Raw genomic sequence first — 15,381 nt, 5'->3', positions numbered from 1 at the left:
GCATTGATGTATCCTATAGGCATGTTATCTAAGAACATTGAATAGTAGACATGGAAATAAGTGTAGCATATTTCGATAAGTGAAGCGAAGTGTGTGCGTGATTCCTATAGGCATGCTATCTATTAGTGTACAACACATCAGATTAAATAACATATAAGGCATGCTGAACGAAATATCAAATAGACCACACAGACCCTATAGGCATGTTTTCTACCCTTTTATGCAAATATTAGAATATACTTATTTCTCTAATTTTAACTAGCACCCTAATTGTTTGTTATTACAAGTTATTACATGCCCAAGAATGAAATAATACAGCCTTGAAAATGATAAAATACAGGCTGAAACAAATACAAGCCCACTAATGCAATTACAAGCCCAATGCAAAAGTAACCCATGGATATCCCAGGCCTTCAATAGTCTTACTCTCCGGACAAATAGCATGCCCAAACCACAGGCTCACAAGACAACTAGAGTGTGCCTGAATCCAGTGCTCATGACCAACAACACACATGGCCCATTTCAAGCCCAATGAATAACTTACTTACCAAAATGGATGTTAAATTTAGCTATGCAGGCGACACAATACTCATAGAACAACTTAAACACTTAGTTCTTAGAGTTGCAACCATCAACAACTCTAGCCAAGACATATAAATAGGATCATGCTAAATGGAAAGGTAAACAAGACACATATGAGACAAGCTTATGCTTTGTAATTCCAGGAACAGAGTTTGATAGTGACAAGATTGACCATCATAGGATAGTAAACCAGTAATGCATGATCCAAAAACAACCTAAAGGCCTTTAGGTGATAGTCTAACAGAATCATGAACAAAAGCAAGTAGAGTATAGTCTTTATATGAAGGTTTTGACATGAGAACCTAATGGAAATGTGGTTGCAAATAGCATAACAACATGCTAGTGGGCACAATTTGGCAAACATATCACTTAGTTGATTATGATGGATATTAACTATAGAACAAATATTCTTAAGAACTCATACTAGGTAAAAGAACATGTCAATTAGGCTAACAGGACAAGCAGACATTAGGATTCATGTTAGTCGACCCAACATGGGAGAAAAATTACACGTTGGTATTTATCCTAGAAGCAATACTAAGAGTGCAGGATTGACAAGTCAAGGAACACAATTATCAGAGTTATAAATCGTAGACAAACATGCTTGGCTATATATTAAGACAATGCTATAACATGGGAGAGTCAAGGATCAGTTTGCAGGAAATAGTAGATTACACCTAAAGGATTCAATAGGAAGAGATTCATTAAAGCAGATTCTGAGCAAACAATTTCTACAAAATATCCCTGAAATCCAAGGCATAAATGTGAACTCATAAAAGGCAAAAGACACGACATTAAGGTTAACATGAGCATGATCAATCAGGAAAAACCTAAGAAGGCCAGAAACCACTTGAATCAGATACACAGAGTGAAGGTATACTACACGTGTTGAAACCTATCAAGTTCGATACAAGAGAACATAGAACTGCAGAACATCATTGAGACAATAGAATTATAGAAAGCATACAAGAGTACAATACTGGAAGTTCACAAATAACAAAGAAACTTAGGGCATGCTTGTCTAAGAGCTCAAATAGTGTTGGCACGCAGAATACACATACATGAATAAGTAGAGGAGTAATAATTAAGGCTGTAAAGGGTCAAGAATGCTAACCAGTTGCGAAGATAAACGAGCAAAAGAGTGAGTAACTTAGAATCTCGGCAGTGACAGCAAAAGAAAGACAACCGTGAGAACCCCAGATCCTAGTGCGTCAGAGTTCACAGGAGCTTCAGCGAGCCCCGAGCAGTGCTCATACTAGGGAGGTTGATAGAGAGGATTCCGGTGGCCTTGAATTTCAGCCGGCCACAATCAAGAGAGCAGAAATAGTATAAAAGGTGTGAAAGTGAAAGTGAGATAATAACAGTCGTTCTCCGGTCCGTTTTGGTGAATTAGGGGAGGGGTTTATATAATGTTGAAATTGAACGAACAAACATGAAAAACAATCAATTAAGCGCAAATAAGGAAAGAAAATACCACATGCAAATTAGAATCATTAGAGGAGATGTAGAATCTCAAACCCTAGTTGGGTTCAATCGCTTGAAAATTGAATCAAAGGTGCAAATCGCTCCCTGTTGAACGTATATAGACGAAATCATCATCCAAATTCCTAGAATCGAGTCTGCCTGACTCGTTTTTGTAGAGAATACTTTCCAAAATCAAGCAAGTACGTAGGTGATACCATAAAAAAATAATCAGTAGCGAAGGAACACAAATATGGCAAGCAAATAATAGGTGAATCCCATTGTTAACGGGATTAGGAGAGGGATTGGAAAGGGCGGCGATTAGGGTTCTTCAAAGAAGAGGGAAAGGTTCTAGGGATTTTAGGGGCGGCGGATGGATAAAAAATGGGCTAGGATTTTTGGGTGAGGGATATAAAGAGATGGGTAGGTTTATTATGGGTCGTTGATCATTTGAGATCAACGGCCAAAATCAAAGGGGAAGCGGGGCGGGTTATTTGAATGGGTACCGACCGAGTTAGAGAATTAGAGGGGATCTGGTTTGAGCTGGGGCATTTATTGAGCTAAAGTGAGGTGTCTAGGCTGCCAAATTGGTCCGAAAAATGGTCTGGTTTGGGACAGTTTTTAAAACAAGGAAATTAAAAGAAATAAAATTAATAGAAAATATCTAAATAAGTGTAAAGAAATGTTATTTAAACAAATAAGCATTTTAAAATAATAGTTAAAAGTTGTAACATATAAAAAATTATTTTGACCCTAATAAAATAATAAACGCAATTAATTGTAAAGTATAGGCTATTACTGCAAAAAATGCGTAACATAGTAAAAAATGCAGATGAAATTATTAAAAATGAAAACAAATATTGTATAGCATATATGTGGTAGTAAATAATAAATTTGGGCGATTAAATTATCATAAAATAATTTAAATGAGTAATTAATACATATTCAAATAATTTAAATGCAAGAAAATCAATTTTAAAGCTTTAAAAAAAAAATTTGAAAGATTATAAAAAATACTTGTATGACTTTTTTTTTTGTAAATTAAATAATGATGCAAAATGGTATTTTGAAAGTATATATACTATTTAAATAATATGAGGGCAAAATTGGGTATCAACACAAATGTTAGTGAATCTTCATTGTAGCACTCAAGTTAAGCAACAAACGCGAAAAGAAAAACCAAAAGGGAAAAACAAATTGCAAAAGAGGAAAACTCCAGTAGGCAATTCGTAAACATCTATGTTGTATTGGTAATTTATAAAGTTTGTCAGGGGAAGTTGCTCGAAGAGAGAGAGATTCTTCTTTCTCGTCAGCCATAAATATTAGGGCTTGAGTCTCTCGAAAAGAGAGAGAAAGAAAGAAAATTTGAGAGAGAATCTTGTGTTAATTGAAAGAAAGAGAGAGGAAAAATATAAATAGCGTATTTCATGCCTCAATGGTAGTATATACCATAAATACCTATTTTTCTATAAAATATAAAAGGTAGCTATAGAAAATAATATTTTAAAATAATTTAGGTTTATAACAAATAGGGTGTATACCTTTGCTATAGGAGGTAAAATTTCCTTAAATAAATGAGTCCAAATCTATTAGGCTAGCCCATTTAATTGAGCTGTAAGTGATAAACCCACTTCATTAAGCTCAAGATGCCATCTTCCTAGAGGCCCAGTTTGGTGCTACGTGTCAAATGACGTGGCATCCCAAGTCAAACAAAAATAGCCAATAGGATCGTGCCACGTGTCAAAATGACGAGGCATGCCAAGTCAAATTAAAAGGCCAATGAAATCGTGCCGTGTGTGTCATTGACATGTTCGGACCAATTAAATGTGGCCTTGTCACACTTCAATTTGATTGGTCAAAAAGAGTTTGTTCTTATCATAACTCTTCCTTCCCACAATTATAAATAGTGGTGTTCATAACTCAGAAAAGAAACCAGAAGTTATAACAAGAAGACAGAAGGGAACTCGTAGATCAAAGGTCACAATTCTCTGTAAACTGCAAGTGTTCAAGCATTCAAGCATTTCAACATAAATTTCAAGTATTCAAGATTAAGAACGAAGTCAAATCAAATACAAGGCGTTCAAGATCAAGGCTACTTGTTCGTGATAAAATTCGTGGCAACAATCAAAACGTTCACGAAGGATAAATCAAATTCAAATTCAAGATCAAGCTCAAAAGCCCTTGAATTTATATTGGGAAAGAAGAATCAGAGGAATCATAGAGATTGTAACACTCAATTTGACGGCTAATTTCTGATTTATTTTTTTAAAATCATTTGATCGTTGGCAACGGTCAGCTTCCAATTTGACCGTTACCCGATGGATATTTTGCAAGAATAGCCCTTTTTGGGCAAGTTTTTTAAAAAAATAACACTTTTAGTAATTACTAATTTAGCCCTTTGAAAAACGATAAATATACCCCCTCTCTTCATTTCTTCACTCATCTCTCATTTCTCAAACTCAAATCTCAATTGTCATTCTCTCATTCTTCACCTAAATTACAATCAAGTATTTGGATCTCATTTATTTTGGAATTTAATTTATCGTATTATTTGAACTTTGAACTTTGAACAATTGACGTTTCTTCGTGATAACATTGGAGTTGCAAAAATCATCAAGTGTTTAATTTATTGCGGAATTCGGTGCACTCCCTCCAACTCTTTCTCTTATTTACTATTTTATTTTTATATTTAATTTTTGTTAGTAGTTAAATTTTCACAATATGTTTAATGCTGCAAAAAGAGTTTGTAATAAGGTTGCTAATCGGGGAAATAGAAAAAGAGATACTACTTCAACATCTAGTAGTAATTTAAATAACTCTACACATGTTTCTAAAACATCATCCGATAGTAATATAGATTATGAACAATTACAAGAAGATTTCGGTATAGAAGATAATGAATTAGAAATTGAAGATGAGACACCACTTACACCTAGTAGTGTTGGAGTTAGTAGTGGGGGTGATGGTCGTGGCGCTTGTAGTAGACCACTTGTGGCCCCGACTACTAATCGGAGGAAAATAAGTAAAGTTTGAAAATGTTTTGACGAAATAGAGAATTCTGATAGAGTTAGATGCAAACTTTGTAAAGATGATTTTAAACATAAGACTGGAGAAAGTTTAGGGGGGGACTGGAACACTTAGTAGACATATAAAAATTACTCATCCTATAGAATGGGGCTCTTATTTAGATGAAAATCAATGAACTTTAAACCCTAGTACTGGAGGACTTATGAAATATGATAAAATGAAGGATCGTGAGGAGTTAGCAAAAATGATTGCTTTGGGTTGTCTACCTTTTTCTTTTGCTTCTTAATCATATCTGACTATGTATATTCAAAGAATTTATAATCCCTTATTTAAAGGTATCCCTAGAAGTACTTGTAGATCTGATATCTTTAGACTTCATGGACAATATCAGACATACATACGTTATTTGTTTGACCACTTTCCTTGTAGAGTTTCTCTAACTTCTGATATTGGCCATGCTGTAAATGGAAATGATTATTTGACAATTACATATCATTGGATAGATAATAATTATTGTATGCAAAAATGTATTATCGCTTTTAAATATGATGAAGATCAAAGCCATACTGCTATTTTTATAAGTACTACTATTTGCGAAGTTGTTGAATTTTATAATCTAAATAAAAAAGTATTGTGTATGACTTTTGAAAACACTTCTAACAATAATGCCACTATTTTCAATATTAAGACTGCATTTGAAACTACCACTAGACAAAATTTTTCATGTTAGGTGTGCATGCCATGTTTATAATTTAATCGGTAAAAGTGGCCTTGATTTATTTTCAAGTGAGATTACTCATGTTAGAAGAGCAGTGGGTTTTATTCAAGGAAATAATAGACAATCTAGAATTAGGGAATTTAAGACTAAGTGTACGGAGCATAACCTTAAACCCAGATTCATGCCAGATGAAATTGTTACTAGATGAAATTATACATACTTATTTTTAAAATGTTGCTACAAATATAGATTGCCGATAACTAAAGTTTTTAATGCGCATTGTACTGATCCAACCCGTATGTTAACAACTAATACTTGGGAGGCCATTAATGATGTTGTTCAATTTTTACATAAATATTTTACAACTACTGTTGAGTTTTCTGGAGCATATTACCCTACTGTTACTATGAGTTTAGTACATATAGTTGAAATATTTTTTCTAGTCTTTGAATTTAAGAAGAAAAAAAAATATAAGGATGTTGTTGAAAAAATGCAAGCCAAATTCAAAAAATATTTCTTTTCAATTCCTCCGATTTACTTAATTGTTGCTGTTTTAAATACTTCTATAAAGATGTCTAATTGTCATCAATTAACAAACGCTTTATATAGTTATATGGAGATTGGATTAACTAAAACCCAGATATATATATATATATATATATATTTTATTTTTATTTTTTTTTCCTGCTAATATATAAATAAAATCCCAAAATGGATCCAATGCTTACAAGATGTCCAAACCAAAATAGAAATTGCATGAAGCTACTAGCTATTAAAAAGGATAGAAAAGCTAAAATCTAATGAACTAACTATTACAACATGATAAGTTGAATGCTTCCTTCTCCTATTAGTGTATGTGAATCCAATTGTCATTGGCAAATACCAAGCGGCATCTATCAAGCTCTCACCAGGTGCCAGGGTATATTGTCCATAAGCTAAAATGAATTCCAAACATCTCCACCGCAGAGTTAAAGTCCGCATCGTCCTCCAAGTTTCGCTACTATATGATCTCCATATGCAGTGAACTGATTTTGTTCAAGTATTAATCATGTGCTCACTCATCAAGATTAATGTGTAGAAGAGGAGCCTGGCTTTAGGCAGGCTTTGCAAGGCAAAAGCCAGGCTTGAGCTGGCTTTAGGCAGGCTTTACAAGGCAAAGGCCAGGCATGCGCTGGCTTTAGGCAGGCTTTGCAAGGCAAAAGCCAGGCTTGAGCTGGCTTTAGGCAAGCTTTGCAGGCCAAAGGCCAGGCGTGAGCTGGCTTTAGGCAGGCTTTACAAGGCAAAAGCCAGGCATGAGCTGGCTTTAGCCAGGCTTTACAAGGCAAAAGCCAGGCATGATCTGGCTTTAGGCTGGCTTTACAAGGCAAAAGCCAGATATATATTGTTGTATGAACAAGCTAAATAATTATTTATAACAATTATATAATTATTATGCAAATATAATTGATGATGTTGCTATTAATGTAGGCAATGTTAATCCCACTATGCATTGTACTACTTCTACTACATATGCTAATATGGATGAAGATCAAGGCCTTGATGGTTATAATATTTGGGCTATATTTCCTTCCACTCAAACCAGTAGCAGAAACATTGATAAACTTCAATTCTACTTGCAAAAACAATCAGAGCCTCGCAATAAGGAATTTACACCGTTGGGATGGTGGCGTGAGAATGCAAAGCAATTTTTTGTTCTTTCCACTTCGGTTCGGGACGTGCCGAATGTGCCAATTTCAACGGTTGTATCAGAGAGTGTATTTAGTCAAGCAAGACAACAACTAGGAGACACTCGTCACTCATTGAGAAGCAATGCTTTGGAAGTTTTAGTATGTTTTTGAGATTGGATTAGATCGGAACGAAGAAATCAGGGACGTGAAGATGTTGATAAATCAGAAGACGAGGAACTTGGAGATATATTAACACATAGTCACCCATCTGAATTTAACACTCCAGAAGATAGCCAAGACGTTCATATTGATTATGAAGAACTTACTAAGGCAATGCAAAACCTTTGAAGTTCTAGATTTATATTTAATAATTAAATTTTGAATTTACTCTTTTTTTGTTAATTTAGTTGTTGATAAATGTGAACTTTAATTTGCAAGTTTGAAATAAGAATTATAAGTGGAATTTTTTTTCATCTTCATTGTATTTTATTATCTTAAATTCTTAATGAAATATTCAAATATTAGAATTTTAAGGCCTTTGAATCCTTTATTCAAACACTCTTTTTATAAGATTATTTTTTTGTTTTATATTTTTATTTAATATTAATATAAATTATGATAGTTATACAAAATACAAAAAAAAAAATACATAAACCCGGCCCGGCCCGGTCCCATAGGCCCGGAACCGTTCCGGTTCAATTTTTCACTAGATAGACCCGGACCAGTTAAGTCTGGTTTGTACAACCCGAAAATCGGCCCGGATTGGTGACCGGTCGGTCACTATTTTTGCCAACCCGGCCCGGCCCGGCCCACCCCTTTGTCACCTTTAGTTATGTCCCAGTAAACGTGTTATCCATAGGGCTGGTCGTTTTTTGTCTGTTATTTTTCTTGAAATATTTCCCCCACGAAATTTATTTTTCGGAGATTATTTAGATAATGCAGTAGAAGATTGCAGGATGTTTTGAGGTCCTGATAGTGCTATTGATGGCGTTTTGATCGAGTTGCTTTGGAACTGGAGACTAACGTGATATGCGTACTTAATTCACGGTTCAACAGGTAACTCGTGTAAACTTCATATGTGCTAGTTATTTAATTTATACGTTAATTTAATATTGGGATTGTTTCTGCTGCTTTATATAATCCATCATTCTAGACATAAAGATTAAAAAAAAAGGAGGTTTTCTTCCAGGATAGAGATAGTTAATTAAATTAATTCATCGAATCTTTCACCTTAAAAGATGGAAAAGATCTCTGTTTGGATCGACACCATGAAAGCGAAGATCCGTGAAATCGCTCCATTGAGCGGCGAACTACCATGATTTTGAAGCTTCTCTTCAATGAAAATATGAAGAAAATCAACAATCTCTTTCTTCAGTCCCACTTAATGTTGAAACCAGTGAAAAATAGAGTTTTTGCTTTTAACGAAATATTTTTAGCTTGTCAAACATTTCTTTCTTTATCAGAAAAATTATTGGTAAATTAGATCTTTGATTGGTCGACCGTAAGTAAGATTTTTGATTGGTCGGCTTCATGAAAGCAAGAAAGAAAGCAAGTTTATTGAACGAAAAGATGAAAGAGATGGGGTCTTGTTAGAGAAAATAATATTATCGGTATAGCGACTACAACGAAAATTAACACAGAACAATCGATATTGATAAAATTGCAAAAGAACCAAAGTAGCTCAGCAACATTGATACTTTTCTTGTTTGACCAAATTATATTGGCAACTTTACACAAATGTACACTCGAAACTAACAGTTCACGCCCATATTAGTCCAAAAGCTAAATTTTACAACAGAAAAGCTCTCGTGGCACAATGACTTTATCTTTCCATAAAACGGCTGCTCCTTTCACCCCATTCCCAAATTTCACGCCCCACTTCTAGCCTCTAGCCAATCAGTCATATCCGTTACTACTTTTAGTTTTATTTTTGCCTATTTTCTGTTTTTTTAATTCATTATAAAATATTTGGGAAAGTAATGTGGCTTTGCACGCTCTTTGTCTCTTTTTTTATATTTAATTTCTTTTTCGTTTTTTCCTTCTCAGGAAAAAGAAGTGACAATATGCTTAAAGATTTATCTTCTTACTACATGTTAATATATTCTACTTGAGTTCTTTTTACAAAATTTATATATTTTGTAAGTGAAAACTTTTGTTTCACTTGAAACATTCAAAATTACAGTGAACAGCGTGTATATATAATATTGTTATACACATATACAAGAATAATCATGTATTATTATACATTGAGTATCACTACCTGAATGCCGGGATTTTTATCATTTTCAGTAAAATCAAGTCATTCAACACGACATAGTGGTTATCCATTTTTCTCAATCCAGATTAACACCAAACATTGCACACATGTCCCAAATGACATAACGAATCTATTTCAACTTACGGAACAACAATCCGAACCCAGTAGCCTCAACTCAACTCCCGGTCAAACTTATAAACTTCTCAAACCTTCAAATTGCCAACTTTCTCCAAATAGAGCCAAATGATCTTAGGAACCTCCAAATTCAAATCCGGACTTACGTCTAAGTCCAAAATCATCATACAAACCTATTGGAACCATCAAAACATGAATCCGAGGAAGTCTACACAAAACTCAAACCTCGGTCAACTCTTACAATTTAAGCTTCCAAAAGGAGACTAAGTATCTCAATTCACTCCAAAACCTTTCCGAAACAATCCCAACCATCCGCACAAACCACCAAACATCAAATACACATACGAAAAATATTAAATAGGGGAACGAGGCTAAAATACACAAAATGATAGGCCGGATCGTTACATTCTTCCCCTCTTAAACAAATATTCATCCTCGAATGAGTCTAGAGTCATACCTGAAATGCCAAAAAGGTGAGCATATCTTCTCTGCATATCATGCTCGGTCTCCCAAGTCGCCTCATCTACTGATTGACGTCTACAATAAACCTTCACCGATGCAATATCTTTCGATCTCAGCTTTCGAACCTGCCAATCCAAAATAGCCACGGGCTCCTCATCATATGTCAAATCCTTGTCCAACTGCACCGAGCTGAAATCCAACACATGTGATGGATCCTCATAGTACTTTCGAAGCATAGAAACATGCAATACCGGATGAACTCCCGACAAGCTGGGTGGCAAAGCAAGCCTGTAGGCCACTTCACCAACTCTCTCCAAGACATTGAATAGACCAATCAACCGAGGGCTCAATTTGCCCTTCTTCCCGAACCTCATCACGCCCTTCATAGGCGAAACTTTGAGTAGAACCTTCTCACCCACTATGAATGCCACATCACGAACTTTTCTATCTGCATAACTCTTCTGTCCTGATTGTGTTTTGCAAAGCCTCCCCTAAATCAATGTCACATTCTCCAAAGTATCTCGAACTAAATCTGTGCCCAATAATCTAGACTTCCCAGGCTCAAACCAACTAGCCGGAGAACGACATCCCTCGTACGGATCCATCTCGATACTAGACTGGTAGTTGTTGTTATATGAAAACCATGCTAATGGTAAAAACTGATCCAACTTGCCTCCGAAATCAATAATGCAGGCCCTCAACATATTCTCCAGGATCTAAATGGTCTGCTTGGACTGTCCGTCCGTCTAAGGATGAAATGATGTGCCTAAAATAACCTGTGTGCCCAACTCATGCTGCAAAGCTCTCTCAGAAATGCAAGGTAAACTGAGTACCGCGATCCAAGATGATAGAAAACAGGTACACCATTGTCACACCCCAAAAACCGAGAAGCGCCACCGGCGCTCAACCGAGAGAACCCGGCCTAGCAAGCCTATTAGATTTTCTTCTACCCAAACTCATCGATGAATAAAGAGGAGATGTACTCCATTAATCAAACAGTGAAAAGATTTTATTAACAACTTCCTTTTCATTCCCATTAGCAGCTTCATTCATAATTTTCAAAATGTTTCGAGTTTATAGAATTAATGAAAAACATGATTTTCAAATACCAATATTTCTAGTTCAATTCCCCAACATCAACCACAACCCACAACCTGTCTACGGAGCCTCTAAGTAGAATAAAATAGTAATATGGAAATGCCAGCAACAAGGCCCCGGCTATACCTCAAAACACAGTACATGAGAAACAAAAGATACATGACCCCGAAATAAAGTGGGGCTCACCAAATCAGCTGAAAAAGAATGCACTGCTATCACTGATCAATGTCATCTGTTGTAGAACCACCTGCATCCATTTAAAGATGTAGCGCCCCCGGCAAAAGGGACGTTAGTACCGTTGAATAGTACTAGTATGAAAACCAAACACCAATTTAAAAATTTAGAAATACAATATGAATATGATAAATCAGGGCGACAATAACATGATATAACTAACCGTTTAAATCAGAGCAAGCTTATTAAGAGCTATCATTATCATTTATAGGATTTAAGATGAGATCCTATGTAACCATCTCCACACAAAGCGGTCATGCCGCCTCACCCGATGTATGCGCGTGGAGGTATAGGTACAATACCATAACTCTACACAAGCGGCCCTGCCGCCTCACCCCAATGTATGCGGGTGGATGTATAACCACAGTACTAAGAACTTACACAAAGTGGCTATGCCGCCTCACCCCAATGTATGCGGGTGAAAATACATCAACGATACCAATACCAACACAAAGCAGCTGTGCCGCCTCACCCCAATGTATGCGGGTGGAAATGCATCAACAATACCAATACCAACACAAAGCGGCTGTGCCGCCTCACCCCAATATATATATGTGGGTGGTGATGCCACAACAATACCAAAACTATACACAAAGCGGTCATACCGCCTCACCCCAATGTATGCGGGTGAAGGTGTAGTCCCACCAATAATCCCCATACAAAGCGGTCATGCCGCCTCACCCCGATATATGCGGGTAGAGGTGTATCACAATAACAATCTCTATACCATAATCCCCACACAAAGCGGTCATGCCGCCTCACCCCAATATATGCGGGTGGAGGTGTATCACAATCACAACCTCTATACCATAATTCCCACACAAAGCGGTCATGCCGCCTCACCCCAATATATACGGGTGGAGGTGTATCACAATCACAATCTCTATACCATAATCTCCATACAAAGCGGTCATGCCGCCTCACCCCAATATATGTGGGTGGAGGTGTATCACAATCACAACCTCTATACCATAATCCCCACACAAAGCGGCCATGCCGCCTCAACCCAATATATGCGGGTGGAGGTGTATCACAATCATAATCTCTATACCATAATCCCCACGTAAAACGGTCATGCCGCCTCACCCCAATATATGCGGGTGGAGGTGTATCACAATCACAATATCTATACAACTTGGCATAATAACTTTCACATAAATCACGACTTGAAATTATAACATGTGGATACACAATCCATAGTTTGGAACACATCCTCAATTTATAATGCAATATGATAAGAGCATTTGAAACACGAATTGAACATATATCTTTATCACAAAACTTATCGGAATACTCGATTTGTAATCAACATCTTGGAACTTATAAGGATAATGGGAATTCCAATTCTTAAAGAAGAGTTTAGTCAACATACCTCGCTTGAGCTTCCTTACACTCTAAATGTTCCGGAATTCTTAGAAACTTCAATCTATTTTAGAAATATAACGAATTGAACCAAAATTAGGAAGATGATCATAGTTCTAGCTCATTTGAGCATTTTATCAAACACTAGCTGTGCATTAAGGTTTCAAGGTCCTTTAATGGAGGATTCCATCATTCCACAACCCAATCTTTATCATTTTTAGCTCAACAATCTTCCTACACTCTTTGATAATACATGCATGTAAAATAAACAACTCTTATGCCCAGATATTATCTTGCTAATTATTCATTTCTACACAAAATTCGAAATTGAGGGTTAGGGTGTAGAATTTTATCTCTAGGATGAAGATCTAGTGAGTTTTCCTTGTTAATCTCCAAAGATTTGAGCAAGAATCAAAGAAAAATTTGTTGAAGAATACCTTCTCACTCTAGGACACTCTCTCTCACTCTAAAAATATCAGTTTTTTTTGCCAAATAACCTAACCCCTCTCTATTCCCGGCCTTGGGGTTATTTAATGAGTTCCCACATCCGCGGCCGTGGATTTGGCCGCGGATTGGAGGCAGAAACTCTCAAATATGCGCGGCCGCGGATTCGGCCGCGCATCTGGCCGCGCATATGACACATGTTTAGTAACATGGCCATAACTTTCTGTATACATATCCAAATGACAAATGGTTTGATGCGTTGGAAACTAGATTCAGAGGGATTTAATTTGATAGGTTATACACCATATAAATCTTCCTATCTAGAGAGTTATGTTTGTTTCAAGTTAGATCTTGTGCAAACTCACTTGAAATTTTATCCTATCATATAATTTTCAGCTTGACTTAGCCTTATGGCTCTTCTTAGACCATAAACCATTATTAATGCACCTCATACATATATTATCATCATCAATTGATATCACTCAAATTATCAATCTTGTTCATACCCAAATTAATATAATTAGCACCCGCCAACCTTCTTAATGGTCTTAAAATACTTCAAAAAATTTTCGGGGTGTTACAACCATGCAAGTGAATGATCTCCCGGATTTAGATACTAGCTAACTACTCTGAAATGTAGGAAGTCACAACCAGAATGAAATATGCCGATTTGGTCAACCTATCCACAATAACCCAAATGGAACCAAGCTTTCTCGAAGTCTATGGCAATCCTACAATGAAGTCCATAATGATACACTCCCACTTCTACTCCGGTATCTCAATCTTCTGAAGCAACCCACCAGGTATATGATGCTCATACTTGACCTGCTGACAATTCAAATACCATGCAACATGCCCCACAATGTCTTTTTTTATCATTCTCCTTGAATAATGTTGCTTTAAATCATGATGCATCTTCGTAGAACCTGGATGAATGGACTACCATGAACTATGAGTCTCCTCAAGAATCAACTCTCTCAAGCCATCCATATTAGGAACACAAATCCGACCCTAAAACCTCAATACCCCAGCATCTCCAATAGACACCTCCTTAGTATCACCGTGCTACACCGTGTCCTTAAGGATAAGCAAGTTAGGATCATTATAATGACGTGCCTTAATGCGCTCAAACAAGGACGACCGAGATGCAAAGCAAGCAAGAACCCTACTAGGCTCCGTAATATCCAATCTCACGAATTTTTTGGCCAATGCCTGGACATCCATGGTTAAAGGCCTCTCCACAGCTGGAATGAATGTTAAGATCCCCATACTCTCAGCCTTTCCGCTCAAGGCGTATGCAACCACATTAGCCATCCCCGGATGATTGAGCATGGTGATATCATAGCCCTTCAATAGATCCAACCATCTCTGTTGCCTCATATTCAAATCTTTTTGTTTAAACAAATGCTGGAGATACACCATAAAAATAATGCCTCCAAATCTTGAGCGCGTGCACAATAGTTGCCAACTCCAAATCATGGACCATATTGTTCTTCTCATGGAGCTTCGACTAGCGGGATTCATAATCAATCACCCTACCGTCGTGCCTCAACACACATCCAAGACCAATCCGTGAAGCATCAAATTAAACTGTATATAAACCCTGTTGACACTGAATTTTGACCCTCCGTATTTAAAAATGAACTTATGCAGGTTTTCTAGTAAAAAATAATAAAAATGTAGGTTTTTGCACATTATTTGACTTTAATGCAATTTATTGATAATTATTTCTATTTTCATAAAATATAATTTTTTTTTATCATTTTATTGCCATTAGTTAAATACTACAACTTTTGTGCATTTTCTAATAAATCAAAATAATTTATTGATTATTTTCCTATTTTTTAAATATTAGGATATTCCATCAATTTATTTTCCTTCAAAAATAAATAATAATAATTATAATATTATTCTAGTAGTTGACATTTTTAATA

Source organism: Nicotiana tabacum, chromosome 14, assembly GCF_000715075.1.
Source record: "Nicotiana tabacum cultivar K326 chromosome 14, ASM71507v2, whole genome shotgun sequence".
Lineage (NCBI taxonomy): Eukaryota > Viridiplantae > Streptophyta > Magnoliopsida > Solanales > Solanaceae > Nicotiana > Nicotiana tabacum.
The sequence above is the reverse complement of the archived record's forward strand: the minus strand, read 5'-3'. Positions refer to the sequence as shown.